Genomic DNA, 11825 nt, shown 5'->3' with positions numbered 1-11825 from the left:
TTAGCCTCCCTTGGGACATACTCGATGCTGATTGTCTAAGTAGGCCCATTCCTCCTAATAAACCTGGGTTGTTGGAAGAGTCATTGACCAATCCAAACAAAGAAAACACCGTCTCTGTTACCACCCTTCCTCCTTATAAACCTCAAGACCCATCTGCTCCCAGCCCAGCTGGACTTACCCTATCTTCCAGGACTTCAACTAAAATCTGGATTGTATCCTTTTAGGGAGGTTGCTAATGGAGAAATGGGTACAATTAGAGTCCATGTCCCATTCTCCATGGCAGACCTGACACAGAAAAAACAATTAGGACGATATTCTGAAAACCCTTCTCAATGTATTGAGGGCTTCCAACAATTGTCTATTATGTTTAATTTGACCTGGCAGGATATAGCCATCATATTAACTCATTGTTGCAACCCTGAGGAAAAGAACCATATCTGGGTAGGGGCTCGAGAATTTGCCAGTGAACTAGTAGCCAGAGATAGAGATCATTATCCAGTAGGAGGCACTGAGGTTCCCAATCCTGAATCTCACTGGAATTACCAAGAAGAAAGCGAAGGGAAGGAGGAGACCATATGGTCACCTGTTTAATAGAAGGAATGAAGAAAGGATTCTCTAAACAAGTAAACTTTGATAAAATTCTGGAAGTTACTCAAGGACCCGATGAAAATCCCGCTCTGTTTCAGGGTCATTTGATGGAAGCCATCCATAAATATACAAATCAGGACCCAATCTCACTGAGGAAACAACTATACTAACCATTTTATAAGTCAGTCAGCACCTGACATCAGCCAAAAAGTGATTAAAATGGCTAGAGGTCCTCAAACCCCCACGAAGTGAGTATAGCTACTGGAGTCTTTAATAATAGAGATACAGGCTTACAGCAGGAAAAGGACCAGAGAGCTCAATTGCAGGGTAAAATACAGCCTCAAATACTGGCTGGTTCTCTTGTGGATTCCCCACACCACCAGACCCACCAGGCACCAGAGAAAAAGTCAGTATCAGACACAGGACAAGGTAAGACCCCATGCTACAGGTGCAGCCAAATCAGACATTGGAGCAAAGAAAGTCCAAACAACGGCTCTCCACTGGGGCCATGTCCTGTCCATAATAAAAAAGGACCTTGGAAGAGAGACCGTCCTCCTCTCCAGAGAGAGAGGAAGACAGGAACCCACTTCCCCACCCAAGAGCAGGCACTGGAGAATCTGGCATGATGGGCCCTGAGACTGGTCCGGCTCCCTTGACATCAAGCTGACTGTGCCCCAGCTTCCCCTGATGTGGAAAGTAAGGTTTATTAATTTCCTTATTGACACATGAGCCACTTACTCTGTCCTCATTCAGCATTCTAGCCCTACTTGTCTTTCTAATCACAAAATTGTTGGCAGAGAAGGAGAAACCAAAATGTGCCACCAGACAATGATTTCAACCTGTAAATATAGAAGTCAATTGATCACTCATGTTTGTCTAGTGCTTCTGTCTTGTCCCACTCCATTACTTGGACGAGACTTAATGTATAAACTAGGAAGTTTAAAGAAGGGAGTGGCTTGTTCCCTTTAACACCTGGATAAGTAAAACCTTACCCTGATATCCCTCTAATATCTGGGAGGAAAGTAAATCCCCAGGTCTGGGATTATAAAGTCCCAGGATGGGCTCTTAAAGCCCAACCAGCTGAAGCAACCTTAAAGGACCCAACCCCTACACCTCATAAAAAACTATAACCTAGGGGCGCCTGGGTGGCTCAGTTGTTGAGCGTCTGCCTTCGGCTCAGGTTATGATCCCAGGGTCCTGGGATCAAGTCCCATATCGGGCTCCTTGCTCAGCAGGAAGCCTGCTTCTCCCACTCCCATTCCCCCTGCTTGTGTTCCCTCTCTCGCTGTGTCCTTTTATTTATTTAAATAAATAAATAAAATCTTAAAAAAAAAACAAAACTATACCCTTTAGAACCTGAGGCAAAGGCTGGGTTACAACCACTTGAGAAGTTTCTTAAATGTGATATTTTAAAGCCTTGTCAATCTCCTTACAGTGCTCCAGTTCTACCAGTAAAAAAGCCAAATGGGGGAATTTATCAAATCGTACAAGATTTAAGAGCTATAAATAAAGTCTTTGTGCCTGCTCATCCCATAGTGCCAAATCCATTCGCTATTCTCACCCAGGTCCCTGGTGACGCCAAATGGTTTACAGCACTTGACTAAAAGATGCCTTCTTTCACATTCCTCCAAGTCAGGGAAGGCAGCCACTATTTGCCTTTGAATGTGCCTCACCTTCAAGCCCTCGAACTGCTCAGTGAACTTGGACAGTCTTGCTGCAAGGAGATAGAGGCAGGCCTCCCTTGTTCTGGGCTGCGCTTAACAAAGAACTCCATGGTATTTCCCTGCCTCAAGGGACTGCAGTTTAATATGTAGTGGATATTCTTTTTTTTTTTTTTAAGATTTATTTACTTATTTATTTATTTATTTATTTATTTGACAGACAGAGATCACAAGTAGCAGAGGGGCAGGCAGAGAGAGAGGGAGAAGCAGGCTCCCTGCTGAGCAGAGAGCCCAATGCAGGGCTCGATCCCAGGACCCTGGGATCATGACCTGAGCCGAAGGCAGAGGCTTTAACCCACTGAGCCACCCAGGCGCCCCAATATGGTGGATATTCTAATCTTAGCCCCACAAAAGAAATGTCTGATGGTAGTTCTATAACTTAACTTAATTTCCTGGCAGAGGGTATTTTGTATCCCTCCCAAAAAGGTACAAATACCTAAACAGAAAGTACAATAATTGGGACATGAGCTGACCCCAGGTCACCATACTGACAGGAAAAAGGCTCTATTAGATCTTGGACCCCCAGGTACTGAAAAACTACTCTGTCCCCTCCAGGAGCTGCCTGTGGGTTCCTGGATTTGGCTCTTAGCCGGACCATTGTATGACTCAATTAGAGGTCCGGATGAAGAGCCTTGACTCTGCACTAAAGCCCAGCGGGCAGCCTTTCAAGCATTAAAAGCAAAGATTTTGTCAGCTCCAGCTTTGGCGTCACCAAATTTAGAAACACCTCTCGCTTTATACATAGCAGAAAAACAGGGACATGGTTTGGGACTTCTTGGGCTGGAATTCGGAAACGAAACAACACCGGTGGCTGTTTATCAGAGCACTTGATAATGGAGCACAAGGGAGATCAGATTGTCCGCCAGCAGTGGCTGCTCGGCCCTCCTGGTAGAAGCAGCTTCAGGACTTAACTCGGGGGCGGTCCTTGACAGGGATGACTCCACATCAAGTCCAAAGTGTCCCAGAGACCGAAGGCCACCAATGGGTTACAGGTGGCTGACTTACCAAATACCAGTCTATGCTTTGAGGCAGACCTGAAGTAATACTTAAAACCTGTCAAACTTTAAACCCAGCTACCCCAAGGCCTGCACTTGACCACTGTACTTCTGTGCCAGAACACGACCGCCCAGAGATGATCAATTTTGTTCATTCCAGCAGATCAGATTTCAAAGATTCCCCTATTGACAATACAGTTGACGATGGGTTTACTCATGGCAATAGCTTCAGGGAGGAGGGAGAGAAACGCTATAGTTTAACCAAGAGCACCGAGGCAAAAGCCCTCCAATAAATACTTCCGCTCAAAAGGCTGAATTAATAGCACCTACCAGTGCCCTTCAATTGACAAAAGGCCTCAAAATTATTATGTATACTGACTCCAAATAAGTTTTCCTGGTGCTGGGCACTCATGGGGCAATTTGGAAGGAAAGGGGATTATTATCAAGCCATAATTCACCAACCAAATATGGGCCTGAAATTCTTTTTTTCTTTTTTTAAGATTTTATTTATTTTTTTGTCAGAATGAGAGTGCACAAGCAGGAGAAGCTGCCGGCAGAAGGAGAAGCAGGCTCCCTGCTGAGCAAGCGGCTCGAGGCGGGGCTCCATCTCAAGAGCCCAAGATCATGAACTGAGCTGAGGGCAGATGTTTAACTGACTAAGCCAGCCAGGAGGCTGGGCCTGAAATTCTTACTCTTCTGAGGCTGTATACTTACCTAAGGAGGTAACTGTGATTCACCTCAGAGGACATCAAAAGAATATGACCTTAGATCTAAAGGAAACACTTTGACAGACTGTATAGCCAAGCACACAGCACAAAATAAACAAATGTTAAATCTTGTACAGTCCTAACTCCAATGAAGTACATAACTCCAGTCTATTCAGACCAAGAAATCCACATAGCCCAGGAATCAGGATATTCAAAGAATACATGGGGCTGGCTTATTAATGAGGGGAAAATCTTTATGCCCAAAATAACCAAGGGGATATAGTATACGGTTTACACCAGGCTACTCATTTGGGCAAATGTGCTTTAGAACATTTGATTAAAGATATATTTGATGAGTAAATTTAACAACTACAATAAAACAGGTCTGCTGATCCTGTATTGTTTGTGTACAAGTAAATCCAAAAGCCGTAGGGCACCCCCTCCTCCGCTTTTGAAATCAGTCCAGAGGCATGGAAGGTATCCAGGAGAGGGCTGACAGCTTGATTTAACACAAATGCCTCCTTGCTAAGGCTATAAATTCCTACTAGCATTTGTTGATACTTTCACTGGCTGGATCGAGTAGGCCTTTCATTGTAAAACTAAAAGAATCACGGAAGTAACAAAAGTTTTGCTACAAGAAATTATTCCTAGATCTGGCCTTCCATGATCCCTTCAAAGTAACAATGGTCCTTGTTTTACTGTGCAAATAACTCAATACCACAAGCTTTAAAAGTTAAATATTTTCTACAGTCAGCCTGGTATCCACAGTCCTCTAGAAAGGTAGAGAAAGCTAATCACGCTTTAAAACAACAGCTTTCGGGGCCCCTGGTGGCTTAGTCAGTTAAGCATTTGCCTTTGGCTCAGATCATGATCCTGGGGTCCCGGGATTAAGCCCCACATTGGGCTTATTAGGGAGTCTGCTTGTCTCACTTTTCCTCTGCCTGCTTATGCTTTCTCTCTGTACCAGATAAATGAATGAATGAATGAATGAATGAATGAAATCTTAAAACAATAGCTATCTACACTTAGTCTAGAGACCCAGGAAAATTGGATTATACTCTTACCAATAGGACTTCTCAGGATGAAGACTACTTCAAAACAACCTTTAGGACTTAGCCCTTTTGAGTTATTAGATGGAAAACTATTTCTTACAGTGGACCTGTTATTAGATGAAGTTTATAATTTTTAAATAATTCACTCGAGGCTGGTTTAATTCCTAAGTTACTTAATGAATATACTGATCACATGGTCCCAAACCTGATTTAACCGTAACTGAAAGTTCACCCCAGAAGTCTGGGAGACCTGGATTAATTAAAAGATTGGAAGTCAGATACAGCAGGGAACTTAAATCCAAAATGGAAAGGTCCATATCAGGTCATATTATGTATTCCCATTGCAATGAAGTTAGAGGGGCACTCTTCCTGGGCTCAGACTCTAGAATAAAGCCTGTACCTCCTCCACAGGAGACCAGTGAACTAATGTGCTTCTTACTTTTGTGAATGTCCTAAGAGCAGCACAAGGAGGTACCATTATTAAGACAGAATGCTGTGTATACACCCCGGGTTATCATAAAAATGTCACAGGACTACCAAAAAACATGAATACTCAAATTAAGGCTCTACAAAATCCTTCCCTCTCTTTCAATGATTGGTTAAACTCCTGGCTCAGGGGAAGACTGGTCAACTCTGAAGGCTTTCTTTGTTGAACTTCTCCGTCTTACAGCTGTTTTGATTCTAACATGTTGCCTTTTTCAGTGTTTCTCTGCTTGGTGCCCAGACCCCATCACTACAATCACTTCATGTCAACAGATTGTCCTCACCAGCCACGGATCCTTCTTTACTGTCCACACTGGGCTCAGCTGCCTCCACCTTTTGTTAACTCCCCTATGCATTCCCTAACTGATCTCTGTTGACCCACAGGTAGGGACATCTTTACGTGCCTATTCAACAGGAAGAAGATACGGAAGATGAGACCTTACGCCTTCAACACCATTAAATATTTAAGTGTCAAAGTCGTTCAGTGCAGGGGGGTAGGGGGGATGATGAGATTAAAAAGGCAAGCTGAAGTCAAAGACACACTGACACTCCACATACCACTCTCCCCTGTGAGATGAGAGTGGGATACATGGGACATTTCTCAGGCACTTATGACCACCCAAGAACAAAGGAAGGAAAAAGCAATGGTCATGAAGGATCATCATGAAAGATCATGGTCAGTCATGAAGGACATCAAACTCCATCAGTTTGTAACTATCTTACTGATTTACAAGAGAAGCACAATCTTGGAGCATCGGGATGGCACAGTTGGTTAGGTGTCCAACTCTTGTTTTCGGCTCAGGTCATGATCTCAAGGTCATGACATGTTCCCTGCATCAGGCTCTATGCTCAGTGTGGAGTCTGCTTGAGACTCTCTGCCCCCCTCCAATAAATAAATTTAAATTTATTCATTTATTATTTAAATTAATTTACTTTAATAATTTAACAAAACCATAATTTTGATTAAATTGAAATTAATTTAACTTTATTTAAAATTATTTAAATTTAAATTAAATTAAATTATTTAAATTGAGCCCTTTTTCAGTGTTTCTCTGCTTGGTGCCCAGGCTCCATCACTACAATCCCTTCATGTTGACAGATGGTCCTCACCAGCCACAGATACTTCTTTACTGTCCACACTGGAGTCCTAATGTCTCCTCCCTGCTCCATAGGATAAAAACCCATATGTAATCAGTCACTCCTCACATTTAGAATGCAGCCTTTTCTGCCCACGGGTCCTGTCCCCATGCTTTAATAAAATCACCTTTTTTGCACTCAAAACATCTCAGGAATTATTTCTTGGCACTTCACTCTCAGACCCAAACTCCAAATTACTTCGGGGGCCCCGAAGGACATTTGATCCTGCTCAGAGAGGACAGTGTGTGCTCCCAATCAAAGCTTCGGGTTTCCATTCCCCTCAAAGATCCTCCACCCCCTGCCCCATGTTCAGCTCCCACCCATCCGGGTGGGCCGGGAACCCGTGGTGGGGCAGGAAAGGAGGTTGGTTGTTCCTCTCCTCGCCTTCCTCCTCCTCCTGTTCACCCTTTGCTGCCTCTGGCTCCTGTGGGGATGGCTTGTACAGGGCCAGGGGAAAGGGCAGCAGTCTGGCTACTTGGCTGTCATGGGCTGTGGTTCCCTCTGGGCTTGTACTGGCTAATTGCCAGGGAGTGCACCGCAGCAGGCTTCGAAGAGTTCTCTCTTCCACAGGGACATTTTGCAGGATTTCTCAGCAGTGCTCCCAGCATCCCTGCCTGTCCCTGCCTCTGAGCAATGGATTCCCAACAGACCTCTTGGGCCCCTCCTCAGCTCCCGCACCCAGCACTGCTTCCCGCACAGTCTGTTTCTTTACCAGACAGCCCTCCTGGCTGGGGCAGCGTCAAGCCACAGCCAGTCAGGCTGCCTTCCCTGGCCACTACGGGGCCCACGAGGGCACCATACATCTTGCACCACCACACAGCAGAAAAGTGCTTTCCTAGCCTCACACCCTACTTTGCCCTGACCCCCAGGTGCCCCCAGCTAGCTTCTCAGCAGACCAGGAGGTTCAGCATCCCCTCCTGAGGACGGAAGGGTTCCTTCAGAACCCCACTCCCCGTCTCCCACTCACCTTCTCCTGTGGAGACTGGAGGGGTGGTCAGTGCTGGGCTAGTTTCCCCACCTTTGCAAATCTGGCCTCTCTTGAATACACAGATATTATTACTCACAGATTTGGCTCTGAAGCAATGGGAAGAAGTTTTGGTTAGCTTCCTGTTCTGACTTCAGCTTGGGATTCTTGTGGAATCCCGAGCTAAAGTCACCCACTGGAGACAGTTGAAAGTCCTTCGTGGCACAGTGTGGCACACAGGCTAAACCTGCCTGGCTGGGAAAAGCTGCGTGGGATTTGTAAAGCAGCCAGTTCAAAGCTAGAGGCCGTTTTCTCTAAAACGGGGACACTCACATTCTTTTGAAGCAGCTGAAAAGAGACTAAATAGATCCTTTAGGACACAAGCATACATGCAAAGTTTCACCTATTGCCTTTGGGCAGGTCTTTGAGGACTTTTTTTTTTTTTCTTAAAGATTTTATTTATTTGTTTGACACAGAGAGAGAGAGATAACAAGTAGGCAGAGCAGCAGGCAGAGAGAGAGAGGAGGAAGCAGGCTCCCCGCTGAGCAGAGAGCCCGATGTGGGGCTCGATCCCAGGACCCCGAGACCATGACCTGAGCCGAAGGCAGAGGCCTAACCCACTGAGCCACCCAGGCGCCCCGAGCACTTTTTTTTTTTAGGGATTTTGGGCTGTTGAGAGAAAGATTTTTCTTTTTTTTTAATTTTATTTATTTGACAGAGAGAGAGAGAGCACAAGCAGCACGAGTGGCAGAGGGAGAAGCAGGCTCCCGGCTGAGCAGGGAGCCCAATGTGGGGCTTAATCCTAGGACCCCAGGACCCCAGGGCCCTGACCTGAGCCAGAGTCACATGCTTAATCGACTGAGCACCCAGGTGCCCCAGAAAGATTTTTCTCTGTATGTACTAAAAAGCGCCCTGGGCTCATTCTGCTTACATGGGAAATGTCTGTCTTTTGCCAGTTGCTGACGGGAGGTCAGCAGCTGAGACCCTGGGACCTCAGGCGAGAAGATACGCAGGCCCCATCCTAACTCTATCCTGAGGAACATGACAGAAAGGGGGCCTGACAGGACGAGGAAGTTTCCAGTATAGACGGGACCATGATGATTCTCCACAGACTGTGTTGATCAGAGAAAAGCCCAGGGTTGAGGGACACACCAGCAATGGAGCCCTTATGGTTAGCTGTATGGGGGCAAGAGCACGGCTCACCTCTCAGGCCTTGGCAACAGGAGCCTGCTACATAGGCTTCCCATTTTCGAGTGGATGATTTTAGAGGTCCCTTTACACAAATTCTCAAGGATTCTAATCTTGAGTGTGAAAGGTGGAGGGCTCTGTTGGTCTGCCCCCGAGGTCTAAGGAGATAGGAAAGGAGTGCCAACACCCGACCCCGCCCCACACCCATGGCTCTCAGGGCTGAGTCCTAGAGCATGGCCCTGACTTACATACCCTGGGCTTGCCTCACCGACCGACCCACTCACCCAGTCCTCTGCCTTGGACCCAAGGACTGGGTCCCAGTCCTGGACCCAGAAATGCACGGCATATGGAGCCATTCAACTGACACCCCTGCTCTGGAGCCCCGGGAGAATGCTGTGGAGGAGGAGAGGACATAGTGGGGTTACACAAGGCAGCTTGACCCAGCATGCAGGGCCTGGGCGGCCCCCCAGGATGGGCTTCTCGGTGGAGAAGGAAGTGCAGGACAGATGAAGAGGAGGCAGCAGGTGCAGGAGGGAGCTGGGGAGGGGCCAAGAACAGGCACCTGCCGGGCTGGAGGGGTTCTGGAGCTTCAGAAGACACACACAGGGTTAATTCCGAACTTCGTCCTGAGAGCAATAAAAGGCACTGTTTTGTTTTGTTTTTTCTTTAAGGAAGGGATCTTTCTTTAAGATCAGCCTGAGCTGATCTGTGTTATAAAACTCAAGCTATCTCTGAAGAATGTGTTGGAAGAGGGCAAAAGCAGGAGCAGAGAAACAAGGCAGGGCGACATTACAATGAGCTCTGGCGCACACATTTACCAGCTCATCTTCTCTGATGATTAGGTGGGGTGATGGCAGTGAGCTGGAGGGACTAGGAGGTGGACACCTGATTGGTGTTCCCTCCTGGCCTGAGCCCGGGTCGCCCAGCTCGGCTTCTCTGTGCCTGCATCTGAGACCGAGCCCACCGACCTGCGAAGCTTGTATCTCCACATGAATGTCCAAAGCCTGGGGAGCCCTGCTCTTCTCCAGCCAACTCCTCTATATGTCCCCCTGACCTGGCTCCATACCCGTGCCCCCAACCCCGTGTCTCTGAAACTACTGCCGCAAATCCAGAAGAAGCTCCTGTGTCCTCAGTCCCCCGTAGAAGGTACCGGTCTCCCGCCTCTTCCTCCTGGGCACCTGGGCTCTCACGGCCGCTCCTCGCTGCTGCTCTGCCCTCCGGCAGAAACCTCCTAGTCCTGACTTCCAGCTCATTCCCCTAAAACGCCCTGGCTCCCCGCTGTCCCTCCCACCCCAGTTCCTACTGTCCTCTTGTTAAAATACACGTCCACTTCCAGAGTCCCAAGAATCGCTGGCCTATACGTCAAGAAATGGAGGCCTCTCCTACCAGAGAAAGACAATTATCAAATGATCTCGCTGATAGCTGGAATTTGAGAAGCCCAAGGATCAATGCGGAAGGGAGGGAAAAGTGAAACAAGTGGAAACCAGAGAGGGAGACAGACCATAAGAGCCTCTTAATCTCCGGAAACAAACTGAGGGTTCCTGGAGGGGTAGGGGAGGGATGGGGTGGCTGGGCGACGGACATAAGGGAGGTATGTGCTGTGGGGGGTGCTGTGAATTGTGTAAGCCTGGTGATTCACAGACCTGTACCCCTGGGGCAAATAATACATTATATGTTAATAAAACATGTTTAAAAATAAATAATCACTGTGATTAAAAAGGAGAAGAAGAAATGGATGTCTCTAATTCATGTCTCTAATTCAGACAGCCTGTCCTCTGCCCACAGCCCCCCGCAGTCCCATCCTCCCAGCTCACTCACTCCGTTGTTCCTCTCTGCCCGCTTCTGGCCACGCTGCGATGACAGAGGGCCACAGACTGGTGGCTGAAACACACACACGTGTTTTCTCTCATTTCTGGAAGCTGGTTGCCGGCAGCATCAGGTTCTGGTGAGGACTCTTCCTGGCCTGCAGACCCAGCCGGCCACCTTCCCACCACTAATGTCATCCCAAGGGCCCCACCACTCTCATGACCTGATCTAAACGGAATGGCCTCCCGAAGACCCATCTCCAAATCCCATCACGTTGGAGGGCTAGGGCTTCAACCTATACATTTGGGGAACACAGACGTTTGCTCCACATCACCATCCTTAGCCTCACCGGGCCCCCTGGGCTGCTGACCTTGGTACTTTCTCCCCACCTCGATCCTCCCTGCTCAGATTAGAGGGTGTCCGCTGTGGTTTTCAGGTCTACCCAGAGATAGACACCATTTCTCCCTGTTGCCAGAAGCCTACTCCTTAACCCTTCCCCTCTGGTTGCACCCAGCCAACAAAACCACAGCAGCGAATGAGCCCCATCGGCTGCCTTCTCTCTCCCTGCAGCCCAGGTGGCTGGTCACTGCCAGAGTCACCCGCCCAGCAGGCCTATCCTGAGAATTCCCAGTTGCCAGCCTCTACTGGGCTTAACAGCGCCCAGCCTTCCTGCCAGGCTTTTCTAGTCTGCTTATTTTCCAGCCTTCTCCATGTGCATAGCTCTCTGCATAGCTCATTTCCTCCTACCTTTCTAACATGTAGCTTCCCTCCTTTCAGGGAAAGGAGAAACCATCCTAGGGTGGCTCCCCAAACTTCTCACCACCAAATCTTAAACCTACACTGCCTCAAGCCTCTGCTCTGTTTCCACCTCTGTTCTCAGGGCAGCTGAGCTCCTCTGACTCTCCTCCCCATCCCCCACCCCAGGTATGGGGAGCAGGATGGGCAAGTTGTGTCTGGAAGAGTGGGAGAGTTTCCCTCAGTGGGGTTTATGGGGACAGCAGGTACTCCAGGTGCCAGAACTGTCTGCCCTCACGTGGAGGCTTTCCCAGCCCACCTTGACCCCTTCTGTTTCTAGAGTCTGTGGCTAGAGTAGAAGGGGGTAGAATGCCAGAGTAGAAAGCTGCTTCTCACTGTCCCTTCCACCCCGAGGACCTCCCTGCCCCATTGTGACACTACTCCCTGGC

Source organism: Lutra lutra, chromosome 1 (genome assembly GCF_902655055.1).
Source record: "Lutra lutra chromosome 1, mLutLut1.2, whole genome shotgun sequence".
Lineage (NCBI taxonomy): Eukaryota > Metazoa > Chordata > Mammalia > Carnivora > Mustelidae > Lutra > Lutra lutra.
Note: the sequence above shows the minus strand (reverse complement) of the source record.